A 20,838-nucleotide genomic window follows, 5' to 3' on the forward strand; every position below is an offset into this window, starting at 1 on the left:
TACCCTTTCCCTTTCTCCTTTGCCTTTCACTTCTCTTGTTTTGTCTGCTATCTGTAAGGCCTCCTCAGAAAACCATTTTGCCTTCTTGCATTTCTTTTTTTGGGGGGATGGTTTTGGTCACTGATTCCTATACAGTGTTACTGTGCATAGTTTTTCAGGCACTCTTGCTACCAGATATAATTCCTTGAATCCATTTGTCACCTCCACTGTATAGCTATAAGGGAATTTATTTAGGTCATACCTAATGGCCTCGTGGTTTTCCCTACTTTCTTCAGTTTAAGTCTGAATTTTGCAATAAAGAGCTGATGATCTGAGCCAGAGTCAGCTCCCAGTCTTGTTTTTGCTGACTGTATGGAGTTTCTCCATCTTTGGCTGCAAAAATGTAGTCCATCTGATTTCGGTATTGACCATCTTTTGATGTCTATGAGTAGAGTCATCTCTTGTGTTGTTGGAAGAGGATGTTTGCTATTACCAGTATGTTTTCTTGACAAAACTCTGTTAGCCTTTGTCCTGCTTCATTTTGTACTCCAAGGCCAAACATGTCTGTTATTCCAGGTATCTCTTGACTTGCTACATTGAAATTTCAATCCCCTATGATGAAAAGGATATTTTTTGGTGTTAGTTCTAGAAGGTCTTGTAGTTCTTCATAGAACCATTCTAATTCAGCTTCTTCGGGATTAGTGTCAGGGGCATAGACTTGGATTACTGTGATGTTGAATGATTTGCCTTGGAAAGGAACCAAGATCATTCTGTTGTTTTTGAGATTGCACCCAAGTGCTGCATCTCAGGTTCTTTTGTCTATTATGAGGGCTACCCCATTTCTTCTAAGGGATTCTTGCCTACAGTAGTGGATATAATGGTCATCCGAATTAAATTTGCCCTTTACCATCCAGTTTAGTTCACTGATTCCTAAAATAATGTTCACTCTTGCCGTCTTCTGCTTGACCACGTCCAATTTACCTTGATTCATGGACCTAACATCCCGGGTTCCTATGCAATATTGTTCACTGTAGCTCTGGAGCTTACTTTCATGTGCAGACACAGCCACCACAAGGAGTTGTTTCCACTTTGTCCCAGCCTCTTCATTCTTTTTGGAACTATTTTTCTGCTCTTTCCAGTAGCATATTGGACACCTTCCGACCTGGGGGGCTCATCTTGCAGTGTCCTGTCTTCTTGTCTTATCATGCTGTTCATGGGATTCTCACAGCAAGATTACCAAAGTGGTTTGCCATTCTCTTTTCCAGTGGATCACGTTTTGTCAGAATTCCCACCATGACCTGTCCATCTTGGGTGGCCCTGCAAGGCATGGCTCATAGCTTCATTGAGTTACACAAGGCTGTGATCCATGTGATGGTTTTGGTTAGCTTTCTCTGCTTGTGGTTTTCATCCTGGAGACTGTGGGTTCATAGTTCTTGCTTCTTCTGTCTGCCCTCTGATGGATGAGGATAAGAGGCTTGTGCAAACTTCCTGACGGTAGGGACTGGCCGTGGGGGAAACTAGGTCTTCCTCTGGTGGGCAGGGCCGTGCTCTGTAAGACTTGAATTGAACTGTCTGCAGACGGCTGGGGCTGTGAGCCCTCTCTGCAGCTGTTCAGCCTGAGGCAGCCCAGCCCTTGAGTTTGCAGGCTCTATGGTATGGCTAATGGAGATCTCCTCAAGAAGACTTATGCCAGCATACCCGCCACCCAGGACTGCAGCTGCCAGGGCCCCTGTCCCCAGAGCAGGACCCTGCCGGCCGTGCCTCCGCAGGAGACCCCCACACCGACAGACAGGCTGGCTCCGGCTCTTCCAGGGATCTCTGGGCGTCCTGGTGCTCACAAGTTTTCTTTGTGCCTCCAAGAGTCTCTGCTTCCCCCAGTCATGTGGAAGTTTTGCAACCAAGCTTTGCAGCTTTGCTATGCTACAAACTGCCTTCCCTTGTGCTAAAAGAGGAAATTAATAATGGCCAAAAAAAAGAAAATTTAGAAAAAAGTAATTAGAAAGGACTTGAAATTTCAGTTATTTCAGTTCAGTTCAGTTCAGTCGCTCAGTCGTGTCCGACTCTCCGCGACCCCATGAATCACAGCACGCCAGGCCTCCCTGTCCATCACCAACTCCCGGAGTACACTCAAACTCATGTCCACAGAGTCGGTGATGCCATCCAGCCATCTCATTCTCCGTCGTCCCCTTCTCCTCCCGCCCCCAACCTTTCCCAGCATCAGAGTCTTTTCCAGTGAGTCAACTCGTCGCATGAGGTGGCCAAAGTATTGCAGTTTCAGCTTTAGCATCAGTCCCTCCAATGAACATCCAGGATTGATCTCCTTTAGAATGGACTGGTTGGATCTCCTTGCAGTATAAGGGACTCTCAAGAGTCTTCTCCAACACCACAGTTCAAAAGCATCGATTCTTCGGCGATCAGCCTTCTTCACAGTCCAACTCTCACAACCATAGATGACCACGGGAAAAACCATTGCCTTGACTAGACGGACCTTGGTTGGCAAAGTAATGTCTCTGCTTTTTAATATACTATCAAGGTTGGTCATAACTTTCCTTCCAAGGAGCAAGCGTCTTTTAATTTCATGGCTGCAATCAGCATCTGCAGTGATTTTGGAGCCCAAAAAAACAAAGTCTGACACTGTTTCCACTGTTTTTCCATCTATTTCCCATGAAGTGATGGGACCAGATGCCATGATCTTTGTTTTCTGAATGTTGAGCTTCAAACCAACCTTTTCACTCTCCTCTTTCACTTTCATCAAGAGGCTTTTGAGTTCCTCTTCACTTTCTGCCATAAGGGTAGTGTCATCTGCATATCTGAGGTTATTGATATTTCTCCCAGCAATCTTGACTCCAGCTTCTGCTTCTTCCAGCCCAGCGTTCCTCATGATGTACTCTGCATATAAGTTAAATAAGCAAGGTGACAATATACAACCTTGACGTACACCTTTTCCTATTTGGAACCAGTCTGCTGTTCCATGTCCAGTTCTAACTGTTGCTTCCTGACCTGCATACAGGTTTCTCAAGAGGCAGGTCAGGTGGTCTGGGATTCCCATCTCTTTCAGAATGTTCCACAGTTTATTGTGATCCACACAGTCAAAGGCTTTGGCATAGTCAATGAAGCAGAAATAGATGTTTTTCTGAAACTCTCTTGCTTTCTCCATGATCCAGCGGATGTTGGCAATTTCATCTCTGGTGCCTCTGCCTTTTCTAAAACCTGCTTGAACATCTGGGAGTTCACGGTTTACATATTGCTGAAGCCTGGCTTGGAGAATTTTGAGCATGACTTTGCTAGCGTGTGAGATGAGGGCAATTGTCCGGTAGTTTGAGCATTCTTTGGCATTGCCTTTCTTTGGGATTGGAATGAAGACTGACCTCTTCCAGTCCTGTGGCCACTGCTGAGTTTTCAAAATCTGCTGGCATATTGAGTGCAGCACTTTCACAGCATCATCTTTCAAGACTTGTAATAGCTCAACTGGAATTCCATCACCTCCACTAGCTTTGTTAGTAGTGATGCTTTCTAAGGCCCACTTGACTTCACATTCCAAGATGTCTGGCTCTAGGTCAGTGATCACGTTATCGTGACTATCTTGGTCGGGAAGATCTTTTTTGTACAGTTCTTCTGTGTATTCTTGCCACCTCTTCTTAATATCTTCTGCTTCTGTTAGGTCCATACCATTTCTGTCCTTTATCGAGCCCATCTTTGCATGAAATGTTCCCTTGGAATCTCTAATTTTCTTGAAGAGGTCTCTTGTTTTTCCTATTCTGTTGTTTTCCTCTATTTCTTTGCATTGATCACTGAGGAAGTCTTTCTTATCTCTCCTTGCTATTCTTTGGAACTCTGCATTCAGATGCTTATATCTTTCCTTTTCTCCTTTGCTTTTCGCTTCTCTTCTTTTCACAGCTATTTGTAAGGCCTCCTCAGACAGCCATTTCGCTCTTTTGCATTTCTTTTCCATGGGGATGGTCTTGTTCCCTGTCTCCTGTACAATGTCACGAACCTCCATCCAGAGTTCATCAGGCACTCTATCTATCAGATCTAGTCCCTTAAATCTATTTCTCACTTCCACTGTATAATCATAAGGGATTTGATTGAGGTCATATCTGAATGGTCTAGTGGTTTTCCCTACTTTCTTCAATTTAAGTCTGAACTTCGCAATAAGGAGTTCATGATCTGAGCCACAGTCAGCTCCTGGTCTTGTTTTTGCTAACTGTATACAGCTTCTCCATCTTTGGCTACAAAGAATATAATCAATCTGATTTCGGTGTTGACCATCTGGTGATGTCCATGTGTAGAGTCTTCTCTTGTGTTGTTGGAAGAGGGTGTTTGCTATGACCAGTGAATTCTCTTGACAAAACTCTATTAGCCTTTGCCCTGCTTCATTCCGTGCTCCAAGGCCAAATTTGCCAGTTACTCCAGGTGTTTCTTCACTTCCTACTTTTGCATTCCAGTCCCCTAGAATGAAAAGGACATCTTTTTTGGGTGTTAGTTCTATAAGGTCTTGTAGGTCTTCATAGAACCGATTAACTTCAGCTTCTTCAGCATTACTGGTTGGGGCATAGGCCTGGATTACTGTAATATTGAATGGTTTGCCTTGGAAACGAACAGAAATCATCCTGTCATTTTTAAGATTGCATCCAAGTACTGCATTTCGGACTCTTTTGTTCACCATGATGGCTACTCCATTTCTTCTAAGGGATTCCTGCCCACAGTAGTAGATATAATGGTCATCTGAGTTAAATTCACCCATTCCAGTCCATTTTAGTTCACTGATTCCTAGAATGTCGACGTTCACTCTTGCCATCTCCTGTTTGACCACTTCCAATTTGCCTTGATTCATGGACCTAACATTCCAGGTTCCTATGCAATATTGCTCTTTACAGCACTGGACCTTGCTTCTATCACTGGTCACATCCACAACTGGGTATTGGTTTTGCTTTTGCTCCATCCGTTTATTCCTTCTATAGTTATTTCTCCACTGAGCTCTAGTAGCATACTGGGCACCTACCGACCTGGGGAATTCCTCATTCAGTATCCTATCATTTTGCCCTTTGTTACTGTTCATGGGGTTCTCAAGGCAAGTATACTGAAGTGGTTTGCCATTCCCTTCTCCAGTGGACCACATTCGGCTGTGGTCCATGTGATCAGATCGGCTAGTTTCCTGTGATTATGATTTCAGTTTGTCTGCCCTCTGGTGCCCCCTAGCAATACCTACCGTCTTATTTGGGTTTCTCTTACCTTGGTCGTGGAAAATCTCTTCACAGCCGCCCCAGCAAAGTGCAGCTGCTGTACCTTACCTTGGACGAGGGGTATCTCCTCAAGGCCGCCCCTCCTGACCTTGAAGGTGGAGTAGCTCCTCTCGGCCCTCCTGCGCCAGCGCAGCCACCGCCTGTTGGACGTGGGGTAGCTCCTCTCGGCCGCCGGCCCTGGCCTCAGGCGTGGGGTAGCTCCTCACGGCCGCACCTCTTTGTGTGGTTCGTTGCGCCGGGGCCGGCGTCTCTCGCGTCGCGTCTGCGCCGCTGGGGCCGGCGTCTCTCGCGTCGCGTCTGCGCCGCCGGGGCCGGTTAGAAGTCTTATAAACACTGATATTTCATTATTCTTATAGAAATGGGAATATGTCAAAAGAATAAATAGAAGTTTAAGAATACATTCAAATATGGCTGAGAATTTAACATATGACAAAGTTAGTAGTTTTAAATTGATAGAAAAGTCCTTCCTCAGTGTTCTATCAGTCCTGGCTTATTGTAAGTAAAAAGCATTAGGGAAATGAGTAGATAAACATTTGTGTAATCTTGGGATGAAAAACAAATTTATGAAATATAACAATAAACCAGAAACTTTAAGAGAAAAAATATAACAACTTGAAACTTGGTTATGGTTGGAAAACCCACTTATATAATTTTGAAATACGCAATGAAATGGGAAACATAGTAAAAAACATATACAAACAGACAACGTGGTAAACCTTCAATATGAATACGAAGAGTATGTCACTAGGAGATGGGCATCCATGCACAGTGCTGATGAGTACACAAAATAATTTCATCACTTCTGGAAGAAAACAATCATATGACTGCGCTCTCTCTACTTCTCTCCCTCTCACACACACGCACACAGCGCGTGTTCCAATTACAAATGCCTAGAGTAATGAGTCGGAGAAGGCAATGGCAAGCCACTCCAGTACTCTTGCCTAGAAAATCCCATGGATGGAGCAGCCTGGTAGGCTGCAGTCCATGGGGTCGCTAAGGGTCGGATACGACTGAGCGACTTCACTTTCACACATTGGAGAAGGAAATGGCAACCCACTCCAGTGTTCTTGCCTGGAGAATCCCAGGGATGGGGGAGCCTGGTGGGCTTCCGTCTATGGGGTCACACAGAGTCGGACACGACTAAAGTGACTTAGCAGGAGCAGCAGCAGCAGAGTAATGAGTGACGTCATTTTTATTTTCTTCTTTATACTTATCTGTTGGTTTTCAGTTTTCTACAGCTCATGTTTATAAGAACAACTTATTAAGATATGCAAATCTCTAACCCTTAATTGTTAGGATAGAGAGAGGAAGAGGGAAAATGACAGAGAGAGAGTTACAGTGAGAGAATGACAGAGAATAGATGTTCAGACTTTCCTTTTATTAATACCTTCTGGCTGTGTGACCCCTGGCAAGTTATTAACGTTTCTGTGCCTCAGTTGCCTCATTTGTAATGGGGTTAATAATACTTACTGCCTCACAAGGCTGTTGCAGAGACTGAATGACATAAAGAGCTTATTAAAACCTTATCCAAGTGTGATCTACTAAGGACATGGTCATTTGGGAGAGTGGTACAGGGCACAAAATCAGGAAAGAAAGGCAGGAATGAAGAAGATGAAGGAAGCTGCTGGCTGAAGAAGAGCAAGCTTAAAAGGGATGGTCATGTCCACCCTCCCCGTGCTTGGAAGGGGGCCTCTCTGACACCTATGTCACCTACCCTAGAGTCTCCAGTCCCCCAGGGTCTCCAAGGATGATGCCGGAGAGCTACTTGACGTATTTCCAAAGACCAGTGGACTCAGAAAGAGAAAAACAAATATTGCATATTAACACATACGTGTGGAATCTGGAAAGATGGTGCTGATGAATTTGCAGGGCAGCAGTGGAGATGCAGGCATAGAGGACAAACTCGTGGACACGGGCGAGGGCAGGAAGGGGAGGGTGAGGTGAATGGACACAGGAGCACGGAAGCACCGACGCCACCGCGTGTAAAGCAGCCAACGGGGATTTGCGGTAAGAACCAGGAAACTCAGACCGAGGATCTGTGACAACATAGTGCGAAGGGAAAGGGTGGGAGCGGGGAGGAAGTTTCAAGAGGGAGGTCACACACATATCCCCACGGCTAATTCATGTTGATGTACGGCAGAAACCAAAGCAACATTTGTAAAGCAATTATCCTCTCATTTAAAATAAATAATGTTTTAAAAAGACCAGTGGAATTGTACATGAGTGTGTATTTGAATCATTGTTAGTAACCAACTTGGCTTTACTCTTCAGAAATTATGACTCAAAACTATATATTGAAATAGAAATCCAATTGTTATTATATAAAAGCAGATCCTCAAGGGAATAAATTAAAGTAAGAGTCTTTGTGAAGAAGAAGAAAAGAAAGAAAGATGGTAAACATAAACAAGCACGTTTTATCATACATTATTCTCCTGAAATTCAGGAAAATATTACCTTAATTCAGCATTCATTTAACTTTTCAGTTCAGTCCAGTCACTCGGTCATGTCTGACTCTTTGTGACCCCACAGACTGCAATACACCAGGCTTCCCTGTCCATCACCAACTCCCAGAGCATTTAACTTTTACAGTATGTTAAACTTTACAGACGTGTCATTTGATTCTAAATGATAATTTACCCCCATTTTACAGGTGAAAAACCAGAAGACAACAGAGTTCAAGACAGTATCCTTAAGAAATTGCAGGACGAGAATTCAACATTCATCCCTTACCACAGAGTAGGACCTGAAATTTTAGGTTACAGATTACAAACCTTGCTCCACAAAGGTCCAACTGAAAGAATCACATGGCCATAGAGACAACACAGAATTCATTGTTCTTTATAAATCACCCTCTCACCTTGACACAGTACCTGGGAAGACAGAGTTCTGGAGAAAGGTTGAAACTGTATTTTTCTTTTGCCAAGAAATTTTCCTATTGCACTTCAGAAAAGAAAATTTGGGCCATGAAATTGGCTGTCCACTGGCAGTCAGAGAGATGCCCTCACAGGGGAGCCTCTAAAATGTGTTTTTAAGGGCAGAAGTGAAAGGAAAAAGACAAGTAGGAGGTGAAAAATCTCCAGGTACTTTCTCTCTGGAGTCAAGGTTGTCATGGAGTTTTGTCCCTGCTAATTTCATGCACCACTTTGCCATGTCCCTTCAGGTTCAATTCCCCCTCTTCCCCATATTCCTATGATGATCTCATAATTATAGCTTTTCCTTTAACAAACTTGGATTCATGTGAGCTAGAAGAGACATGGTGACCATCTAGTCCAGTAACTTCAGCTTCCCAGCTAGGACCTGAAGCCAGTGGAGCTAAGAGATTTGCCCAAGGTGGCACAGTTGGTATACCTTTCTAAAATGAATGAGCTTTGTAAACAGGATGTGTCTACGTACCAAATTTATTGTATTGAAGCTATTACCAGTTAGCTGTGCCATCTTGGGCAAACCTCTTAGCTAAACTAGCTTCAGATTGAAGTTTCTGGACTAGATGATCACCATGTCTCTTCCAGCTCAAATAAATCCAAGTTTGTTAAAGGAAAAGCTATTTTATATATGTGTGTTTATATATGGGCTTCCCTGATAGCTCAGTTGGTAAAGAATCTGCCTGCAATACAGGAGACCTGAGTTCGATTCCTGGGTTGGGAATATCCCCTAGAGAAGGAAAGGCTACCCACTCCAGTATTCTGGCCTGGAGAATTCCATGCACTGTAAAGTCCATGGGGTCGCAAAGAGTCAGACACAACTGAGAAACTTTCACTTTCATATATATATATGCATCAGTTAGTTCAGTTCAGTCGCTCAGTCGTGTCTGACTCTTTGCGACCCCGTCTTCCTAAATATCTGGCCTGAATCAATCATCACTGCAGCCCTGTGATGCAGATGTGGTATTATTTCCTATGCATTAAGTGGGGGAAATTAAGCCAATAAGGAATACAAAAAAGCTATTCATGAGGTGTCCACAAATTATTGTGGTTGTAACTATGGGCATTGGTATCAGCAAATCTGGAGTGAATACCATCTCTTTCACTTGAGTGTTCTGTGATCTTGAGCAAATTAACTTCTCTAAGCCTCTAAGTATTATCACCTGTAAAATAGGACTGATAATAGAACTGAATTTGAGAACACTTATTAAGCTATTATGGGCTTCCCTGGTGGCTCAGACAGTGAAGAATTTTGCCTGCAATGCAGGAGACCCAGGTTCCATCCCTGGATGGGGTAGATCCCCGGGAGAAGGAAACGGTTACCCAATCCAGTATTCTTGCTGGAGAATTCCATTGACGGAGGGGCCTGGCAGGCTACAGTACATGGTGTCGCAAAGAATCAGACATGACTGAGCAACTAACACTTTCAGTTTCATTTTCATTTATTATAAGAGTATGTAATCTATGGAGAAGGGAGACAGAGGTGACCAGGAGGAGAAGTGAGAGAGTGAGTGAAGTCGCTCAGTTGTGTCCGACTCTTTGCGACCCTGTGGACTGTGTAGCCCACCAGCCTCCTCCATCCATGGGATTCTCCAGGCAAGAACACTGGAATAGGTTGCCAGTTCCTTCTCCAGGGGATCTTCCCAACCCAGGGATCGAACCTGGGTCTCCCGCATTGCGGACAGATGCTTTAACCTCTGAGCCACCAGCTGCTGCTGCTCAGGAAAACAACAGAATAGGAAAAACAAGAGATCTCTTCAAGAAAATTAGAGATTCCAAGGGAACATTTCATGCAAAGATGGGCTTGATAAAGGACAGAAATGGTATGGACCTAACAGAAGCAGAAGATATTAAGAAGAGGTGGCAGGAATACACAGAAGAACTGTACAAAAAAGATCTTCACTACCAAGATAGCCACGATAACAGGATCACTGACCTAGAGCCAGACATCTTGGAATATGAAGTCAAGTGGGCCTTAGAAAGCATCACTACGAACAAAGTTAGTGGTGGTGATGGAATTCCAGTTGAGCTATTTCAAATCTTGAAAGATGATGCTGTGAAAGTGCTGCACTCAATATGCCAGCAAATTTGGAAAACTCAGCAGTGGCCACAGGACTGGAAAAGGTCAGTCTTCATTCCAATCCCAAAGAAAGGCAATGCCAAAGAATGCTCAAACTACCGCACAATTGCACTCATCTCACACGCTAGTAAAGTCATGCTCAAAATTCTCCAAGCCAGGCTTTGGCAATATGTGAACCGTGAACTCCCAGATGTTCAATCAGGTTTTAGAAAAGGCAGAGGCACCAGAGATGAAATTGCCAACATCCGCTGGATCATGGAGAAAGCAAGAGAGTTCCAGAAGAGCATCTGTTTCTGCTTCATTGCTATGCCAAAGCCTTTGACTGTGTGGATCACAATAAACTGTGGAGCATTCTGAAAGAGATGGGAATCCCAGACCACCTGACCTGCCTCTTGAGAAACCTGTATGCAGGTCAGGAAGCAACAGTCAGAACTGTACATGGAACAACAGACTGGTTCCAAATAGGAAAAAGAGTGCGTCAAGGCTGTATATTGTCACCTTCCTTATTTAACTTATATGCAGAGTACATCATGAGGAACGCTGGGCTGGAAGAAGCACAAGCTGGAATCAAGATTGCCGGGAGAAATATCAATAATCTCAGATATGCAGATGACACTACCCTTATGGCAGAAAGTGAAGAGGAACTCAAAAGCCTCTTGATGAAAGTGAAAGAGGAGAGTGAAAAGGTTGGCTTGAAGCTCAACATTCAGAAAACAAAGATCATGGCATCTGGTCCCATCACTTCATGGGAAATAGATGGGGAAACAGTGGAAACAGTGTCAGACTTTATTTTTGGGGGCTCCAAAATCACTGCGGATGCTGATTGCAGCCATGAAATTAAAAGACGCTGACTCCTTGGAAGGAAAGTTATGACCAGCCTAGATAGCATATTAAAAAGCAGAGACATTACTTTGCCAACAAAGGTCCATCTAGTCAAGGCTATGGTTTTTCCTGTGGTCATGTATGGATGTGAGAGTTGGACTGGGAAGAAAGCTGATCGCCGAAGAATTGATGCTTTTGAACTGTGGTGTTGGAGAAGACTCTTGAGAGTCCCTTGTACCACAAGGAGATCCAACCAGTCCATTCTAAGGGAGGTCGATCCTGGATGTTCATTGGAAGGACTGATGCTAAAGCTGAAACTGCAATACTTTAGCCACCTCATGTGACGAGTTGACTCACTGGAAAAGACTCTGATGCTAGGAAAGGTTGGGGGCGGGAGGAGAAGGGGATGCCCGAGAATGATGCTGGATGGCATCACCGACTCTGTGGACATGAGTTTGAGTGAACTCCGGGAGTTGGTGATGGACAGGGAGGCCTGGCGTGCTGTGATTCATGGGGTCGCAGAGAGTCGGACACAACTGAGCGACTGAACTGAACTGAACTGAACTGAACTGATGTAATCCATACCTTGTCTTCTGTTATTACCAGGTGTAAGTTTTGTGTTCTGAATTGGAGTTCTTTCCAATATATTAAGCTGTATTGCTAATCCTTCATTTAAAATGTATAATTAAAACCACTCCCATAAACTTTTCTTGGTTTTCATCTTTTTTAAATTGGGGTTCAGTCAGTCATTTCAGTCACTCAGTCGTATCCAACTCTTTGTGACCCCACAGACTGTAGCACGCCATGCCTCCCTGTCCATCACCAACTCCCAGAGTTTACTCAAACTCATATCCATCAAATTGGTGATGCCATCCAACCATCTCATCCTCTGTCGTCCCCTTCTCCTCCTGCCCTCAGTCTTTCCCAGCATCAGGGTCTTTTCCAATGAGTTGGTTCTTTGCAACAGGTGGCCAAAGTTTGGAGTTTCAGCTTCAGCATCAGTCCTTCCAAAGAATATTCAGGACTCATTTCCTTTAGGATGGACTGGTTGGATCTTCTTGCAGTCCAAAGGACTCTCAAGAGTCTTCCCCAACACCACAGTTCAAGTGCATCAATCCTCCAGCGCTCAGCTTTCTTTATAGTCCAACTCTCACATCCATACATGACAACTGGAAAAATCAAAGGGCATTAGCGGAGCACAGCTGCTCCTGACTACTTTTGGAAGTCAGCAGGGTGTCCCCTGTGAGCCTCCAGGAGACCCTCACTAGATAATCTTCCCAGCCTGGTCCTCAGATCAGGTGAGCTCCCAACCCCCCAGGGCTAAACACAAACTCCCCTCTCTTCAACAGGTTCCATGTATCTATTTCCCAAGTGCAGAGGTAAGAGCAAGTCTGTAAACCAAGTGCTCTCAGAAAAGCAGACCTGGGTCGGTGGGCAAAGAGAGAGAAAAACCATAAACATGAGCTGCAGGGCCACCTTCTGAGGAATAGTTTCCAGTAACCAATCAGTAGAAACAGTGAGAGGTTTTATTTTCTTGGGCTCCAAAATCACTGCAGATGGTGACTGCAGCCATGAAATTAAAAGACGCTTGCTCCTTGGAAGAAAAGCTATGACCAACCTAAGCAGCATATTAAAAAACAGAGACATTATTTTGCCCACAAAGGTCCATCTAGTCAAGGCTATGGTTTTCCAGTGGTCATGTATGGATATGAGAGTTGGACTATAAAGAAAGCTGAGTACTGAAGAATTGATGCTTTTGAACTGTGATGATGGAGAAGACTCTTGAGAGTCCTTTGGACTGCAAGGAGATCCAACCAGTCCATCCTAAAGGAAATGAGTCCTAAATACTCATTGGAAGGACTGATGCTGAAGCTGAAACTCCAACACTTTGGCCACCTGATGCAAAGAGCAGACTCATTGGAAAAGACCCTGATGCTGGGAAAGACTGAGGGCAAGAGGAGAAGGGGACGACAAAGGATGAGATGGTTGGATGGCATTACCGAATCAACAGACATGAGTTTGAGTAAACTCTGGGAGTTGGTGATGGACAGGGAGGCGTGGCGTGCTGCAGTCTGTTGGGTCGCAAAGAGTCAGACACGACTGAGAGACTGAACTGAACTGAACTAGTCTGGTATGGGTTAAAAGAACCAGAGAAGACAAAGGAGCTTAAGGATTCTGCCACAAGAGGGAGTAAAGAGTGGAGCAGGTGTCCCCATCCCTCAAAAGCTGAGCAAACCCCGGAGAGCCCACCAGTGACAATCCATCTCACCCAAAGGTGGCAGGTAAAGCTTTAAGGAGTGTCTGCTGCTTCAAGGGCTTCTTTGGTGACTCAGTCAGTAAAGAATCTGCCTGCAACGCAGGAGACCCAGGTTTGATCCGTGGGTCAGGAAGATCCCCCAGAAAAGGAAATGGCAATCCATTCTAATATTCCTGCTGCGGAATCCCATGGACTGAGGAGCCTGACGGGCTGCAATTCATGGGGTCGCAGGACTTAGTGATTAAACCACCACCACCACCTTCTATTTCAAATACAAGAGCATCAACACAGAGCTTCAAGGAACATGAAGAAGAGAAACAGCTCATCACCTAAAGATAACAATTCTCCAGTAATTGAGCCCAAAGGCATAGAACTTTGTGACTTAGCTAATGAAAAATCGAAAGTAGCTCTTTCAAAGAAAGTCAATAATCTACAAGAAAGCACAGAAACGTGATTCAGTGAGATAAGAAAAAGTACCTATGCACCAAGTGAGACATTTACCAAAGAGACAGAAATTATAAAAAAAAAAAAAAAGAACCAGAAAATCTTGGCAATAAAATTTTTGGATATGACACCAAACAACAAGTGACAAAAGCAAAAATCAACAAGTTAATCAACATCAAATTAAAAAGCTTCTGCACATCCAAAGAAACACTTAACAAAATGAAAAGGCAGCCTACAGAATGGGAGAAATTATCTGCAAACCTTACGTCGGTAAGGGATTACTGTCCAACATATATTAAACATTCATACAACTCAATAACAAAAACCAAACAATATGATTTAAAAATGGGCAGAGGGACCAAGTAGACATTTTTCCAAAGAAGGTATGCAATGGCCAACAGGTGCATAAAAAGATGCTCAGCAGGGGAATGCAAACCAAAACCACGTAGAAATACTACCTCATACCTGTTAGAGTGGCTGTGACCAACACAGTAAGGACCAGCAAGGGATGGTGAGGGTGTGTACACTTTGGTGAGAATGTAGCTTGGTTTAACCACTATGAAAAACAGTATGGAGTGTCCTCAAAAAGTCTAAAGAGAACTTCTGTCTGAACTACCAATTCCACTTCTGAGTATACATGCATAGCGAATGGTAACAGGATATGGGAAAACATCTGCACTCCCACGTTTATTCCAGTGTCAGTCACGCTAGCCAAAATATAATCCAGCATCTGTCGTGGAGGAACGGATGGCAAGACCCAGTGTGTTTGCGTGTGTTTCTAAACTATGGAACAGGATTCAGCTGTGAGGAAGGGAAATCCGCCTGTTTGTGATAACAGGGATGGACCTGGAGGAAATTATACTAAAAGTCAGGCAGAGAGACAACGAGATACCACTCACATGTGCATTCTAAACACGCCAAGTGGAGAAGAACAGCTATGGAGCAGCGATGACCAGAGGTTGCAGGGTAAGGGAATTAGAGATATGTTATTAAAGGATACAACACGGAATTACTAGACAAGTCCTAGAGATCTAATGCACAGCGTAGTGACTATAGACAGCAGTGCGCTACTATAAACGTCAAAGTTCCTAAGAGACTCGATCTCAATTGTTCCCACATGAAAAAGGAAATGATAATTATGTGATAGGATAGGTCTGTTAGCTAATGCCATAGTGGTAAGCATATTGCAATACATAAATGTGTCAAATCAACATATTAACACCTTAAACTTATAAAATGGTATATGTCAAATTTACCTATATAAAAGTAAAATGTTTAAAAATTATCAGTTTTTCTCTTCCTCCCAAACTGAAGTCCCTGTTTTTAGTGGCTTGGGAAGGGCTGTCACCTCTAATCCAACCATAACACATGCTGCATTTTTTTTCCTAGCCTTCAAACACATGCCAATTAAACCTCATGATGTAGCCTACCAGGGGTAGATGTCTCCTGGGGAAATGCTGGCCCTAGCCAACCACCCTCTGAGGCCTATGTTTTTGGTTGTTATTTCTGTACGTTGAGAAATTTATTTGCTTTCTGAGTGCCTCAGTCAAAAAAAAAAGCTTTTATTTAGCATTATTGATTTCTCTGAACATGTTGCCCATAATATTACCAGAGATGCAATACAGAAATACCAACACAGAAATCCTTGCAAGTTTTATCTCATTTTAATTTATCCAGCAAGATGATGAGAGATGTACTCTTACTATTCCCTTCTTACAAATGAGAAGACTTCAGGTCACAGCACTAAACAGCCCCAGATCACCCAGCCTACGAAGGGCAGAAAAGTCTTAGTCGCTCAGTCATGTCCAGTTCTTTGCAATCCCATGGACTGTGGCCTGCCAGGCTCCTCTGTCCATGAACTTCTCCAGGCAAGAATACTGGAGTGGTTAGCCATTCCATTCTCCAGGGAATCTTCCCGACCCAGGGACCGAACACACGTCTACTGCATTGCAGGCAGATTCTTCACCATCTGAGCCACCAGGGAAGCCTATGAAGGGCAGAACTGGGATTCAAATCCACTCAATCTAACTCCAAAGCCACATCTTAACGACTGCTCTCATCTGCTCAGTGAAATGATGCTATCTGCTTCACTAATCTTATTTCTAAACAACTCAAGAGCAAGTAGCTTCCCTGACAGCTCAGATGGTGAAGAGTCTGCCCACAATGCAGGAGACCCGGGTTCAATCCTTGTGTCAGGAAGATCCCCCTGGAGAAGGGAATGGCTACCCACCCCAGTATTCTTGTCTGGAGAACCCCATGGACAGAGGAGCCTGGTGGACTACAGTCAAAGTATCGGGGACCTGCCTCGATATGGACCCAGGGCATCCTCGGGATGAACGGCGTCGGCATCGGCGAGAGAGAGACAGGGGCTGATGATTCCCTGGTTTACGCAGGAAACCAATAAAACCCCAGCACGGGGTTTGCTCTGCTTACGTAGGCCGCAGGCGCCCTCTCGAATCACTGGAGGCACCCCACCAGGGCACCCCCTTGAGTGGGTCTTAGAAGCTCAGGCAGATAAGTAAACGCAGAGGGCCCAGCGCTTTAAGGATCTCAACCGGAAAAAGGAGAATAGAGAAAAGGAGAAAAAACGACACGGGGAGAACAAGCTTCAGTGAGCAAGGCCCAAAACTTTATTTTCCAGTGCTGCTTTTATACCCTAAGTTGTGCACATAAAAAATAGAGAAAGGGAGGTATAGAGTCACGCCAAAATCACGCGGGGTCAGCAGTCTTAACCCTTATCAGGATCAGGGCTTATTTTTGTATGTCTCATAATATACAAAAATTTTAGGTGGTTTACATCATCTTCTGGCCAGGGGGCCTGCTAACAGTTTATGGCCCTCTCTCCTAACAAAGGTTAGTTAACTAGAAAAAGGCTTATATTCTTTCAAGGTGATTTTCCTAAAGTCAGGCCCTATTCTCCAAAGACACATGACAAGGTTACATTCCTGTAAGGCAAGGGTGTAGTGAGCTACAAGAAAAGAATTTATTAACTTAAGATCTGATGTGGTTAAATCAAAGGCTACAACTTATTTTCTCTATATGTGATTAATATATTTCCAAGGATACAATAGAAAATATGGAAACATTGCAGCAAGCATTGATTCAACAATGAAATCTTTTTTAGTACTAGTACTATTCTAATGATTTTAACTTCTTCAACAGATTCCTGTATTTAGAATACTAGGCTTTCTGTCCTTGCGTGGCTGGGAGGCTGTAAACAGTCACATTCATAGTTGTAAGAGCCCGGACAAATTTGTCAGGCAAGTTAGAAAGCTATCAGAGGGGCTTGGATTGGAACACTCCTATTAAGCTGAGGAGAACTTTTTAACTACAGCTCTGAAGTAATGTTTTCAGAGAAAGGTGGTTGGGGGGAAGCCCCCGTAAGTATTAAAGGACTTGGTAAGAGATGTAAGATAGTAAGGCAGTCAGACTCCGGTTTTCTTTGGGGTAGATGCTCGGGTAAGTCAGGGGGTTCCTCGAGTCCTGATTAGCCTTTGCCCGTCAGGCCTCTTCCTCAGTTGACCTTTGCCATGGGTAGGATTTCCCTCGCTGGCTCCCGGCATCAAAGAGTTGGACACGACTGAGTGACTAACAGTTTTACTTTTTCATAAAGTGCAAAGCACTATACTTGGTGGTTTGAATGATGTAATCAGTGGGTCCCCAACCTTTTTGGGACCAGTTTTATGGAAGACAATTTTTCTGCAGACCGGGGGTAGGGGGATGGTTTCAGGATGATTCAAGCACATTACATTTATTGCGCACTTTACTTCTATTATTATTACATCAGCTCCACCTCAGATCACCAGGCATTAGATTCTGGAGGTTATGGACCTCTGGAAATGATCCAGTAAGGAATATAGAGCTCAGGAAAAGAGAAGAAAAACATGTCCTGCTGCTGCTGCTAAGTCGCGTCAGTCGTGTCTGACTCTGTGCGACCCCATGGACGGCAGCCCACCAGGTTCCTCCATCCCTGGGATTCTCTAGGCAAGAATACTGGAGTGGGTTGCCATTTCCTTCTCCAAGAAACATGTCCATACAGGCATAATTCAAAGCAGGTGATAATACATGGCATGATAAAAACATAAAACTTTGTGGGTGATCACCAGCCAGATGTGGGAAGAAAGTTAGAAATCCAGGAGGACCCCTGTATGCTCTTTGCAGGAATCTCTCACAAAAGATCTCTAGAAAGGCAGAGACTATTTCAGAGGCATTATTGTACAAAGGAACAGGGCAATGACAATGTACTTGGACATCTGTCCATAACATGAACACAGCATCTTTTCACATAGATATCCTCTCAGGAAATGAATAGCAAAGATGTACTGCTGACATCTTGCCAAGTAAGTGAGACAAACTGCAGAAGCATTTGTCTTCTTTCGGGAGGAAGATATACAGAGAGAAGCAGTAAATCATTTTGCTGGCATAACCGGAGGAGAGAGAAAGCTCAGCCTTCAGATGGCAACCACTGCAAAGCTGTGTCCACAGATGCCTAAGAGATGCACTTTCCCCAGCAAACCCCGCTGTGCACAGAGAGCAGCTAAACCAGTGATGCTGTTATTAACCTTGCGGTGACCATGTCGTTTTTCTCGGGCACCACCCCTGCGTCCATCATTTCTAATCAAACCTTAGTTTCAGTTGCCTCTTATTTATCAAGGACACCTCAGCTATCTTCTGTTTTGGATAAAAATTCACTAAAGATAATATTTGTCATCTCTCTTCCCTCAGCTTTTTCTGACACCGATTTCTTTTCTTTTTTTCACCATTCTGGATCACATGTTGAATATCCCCTTCCCCATACTTCTCTCCACCTGACTCTATTACTGAATAAAAAAAAAGAAGAAATGGAAAAGGACATGAAAGAGTGGTCCCTTTCAGATCTTCCTTTAAGATGCTTCATCAATAGCCCTGCCTACTGTTTACGTAGTTGACTTTTTTAACGTTCAACGTATTTGCTGGCCAAGAAACAAACTCTGAACAGGTTTGTTTATCAAAAACAGTTTGGACAGAACTACTCTCCAAAGACCAAATATTAATTTATTGTTGAATAGGAGTCCCTCACTTCCTCTAGATCCTGACTTGTTCATCAAAGCTGCACTGGATTCCTTCAGTTCAGGAATATTGCCCTCCACACTCTGCTGTAAACTACTTAAATCTGACCTTATAAACATAGCAAATCAGGTAATACAGGCTCCTCGGGTATAACTCACAACTCTTCCTCTGGGTCTGGGTTTTCTCATTTGAACACTGATCAGGTGAGTCACAGATCTTCCCATCCTCCACTTCTTTATGCTAAAGTGTATGGACGCATCTGCATGTTCAAACCACCACTCAACAACTTTGCTTTTCAAGTTGGACGAAACACCACCGAAAAGGACCTTATGAAACTTAGCCCTCCAGGACCAGGACACCGAGCCATTTGTAAGCCTTTAAAATTCTCCCTGCATCCTAGGCCATTGAGATGCATGAGAGCAGAGCCCCTAGAGACTCACCTAACACTTAGGAAAAGCTTTATTCCTCTGTCGTCCTTTTGCTCTGTCGGGTTCCCAGGTATTCAGAAATGGTCAAAAGGTATTTCACCTCCCAGCTTCTGAGATTATCCCACTCATCTGTACTCTGAGAGGAGCACATGGCTTTCTGTTAGCAGAGTTTGACTTACTTTAGAAATGGTCCAGCTGTGAAACAAGAGGGCCCTAAATGCTTGCACGCCTTCTCCATCACGGCGAAGAGAGGGCTTGAGAGCACAGCCCAGTGAAGAAGAAGCAATTGAAACCAGGCAAGCTGCACATCAACTCTCTCCTGGGTAATGGACTGAGACCAACCCATTCATTGGTCCCCTACTTGGGTTCCAAGATCTCCCTTCATGGCATGAATCTTTTGAGACATTTTGACAGCAAGGAAACTTCCTCTCTTTTTGCAAGAACCATGGGACTAGTATAGAGGTCCCTTCCATCCCGTCATCTATAAAGTAAATTACATCTCCAAAGCATAAGAACAATCATCAGAGACCTCTGTCTGGCAAATACAAAGACCAGGACTTAGGAAACCTCCAGAAATGCTGATTCTGACTGTGTACTGCAGAGGGAGTCTCAACTCTCTAATGTCATATATGGAACCAGTTTCCGCCCCCCTCCCCACTTCTGGATGGGACTCTGTAGATGGATCACATTCAGAAAGACCTTCCAGAGATTTGGAATCGGGAAGAAAGATAAACAGTTCTCTTCCCTCTCCTATGGCTCTGTTTGGTTTCAAGGGATGAAAGAAAAGGAAAGGGAATATGAGAGAAAGAGAAAATGATCCTAAGAAGAAGGGCAGAGAAAGGAGGAAAAGAGGGCGAACTGGGCACAGCGTGCAGGAAAGTTTGCAAAGATAAATGAGCCAGTCTCCCCAAGGTGCACACCAAGACGCAACTCCTCCGCCGCCTTTCACCCCACTCTGCTGCCTTCTGTCTCAAACGCACTAGCGAGAAGCAATTCCTGTTTTGTAACCAAGACACTAAGGCGGACTAAGCCCTGTCCTTTGGCCCTCAAGGTCCGGCTTTTCTGCCCCCAGACACTGCCTGGGAAGGACATCTTAGAGGGAACAGAAGAGGCCCGGGTTATTTCTAATATATTAGCTGTGATATATTAGAATCAATGTCTGGTCATGCTTCTACAAGTCTTTAATCTCTTCTTTTATCCCCATCCAACCCTCTTTTTAAATTTTTCACTTAGCTGTATGTGACAGCTTAAAGATAGTATTTTTGAGATATTCAAGCGTTTACCTAATATATTCTTCCCCATATATCTGATCACTCATTTCTTTCAAGCAGGCAAGTTGTTAGGTTCTTGAGCCGAAGAGAAGAGGTGTAACAGCAAAAGGAAGCCGAAGACTCACAGAAGCTTATGGACAAAGGTCTTCCCCAAAAAAGCACGAATTCCAAAAAGCTTCGAGGCACCAAGAACAGAGAGACCCTGAACAAAAGACGGTTAGAATCCGAGTTGACAGGGGAAAATTTAGGGGAATATGATTCCAATAGAATGTGGTTCCTTTACGTTTATAATACTTTAAACATTTGCTTATGTTAATCTAAGTGGCATTTTCGTTATCTGATTT

The sequence above is a fragment of the Moschus berezovskii genome, chromosome 14, assembly GCF_049115385.1.
Source record: "Moschus berezovskii isolate FMDL1 chromosome 14, NW_MosBer_1.0, whole genome shotgun sequence".
In the NCBI taxonomy this organism is placed as follows: Eukaryota; Metazoa; Chordata; class Mammalia; order Artiodactyla; family Moschidae; genus Moschus; species Moschus berezovskii.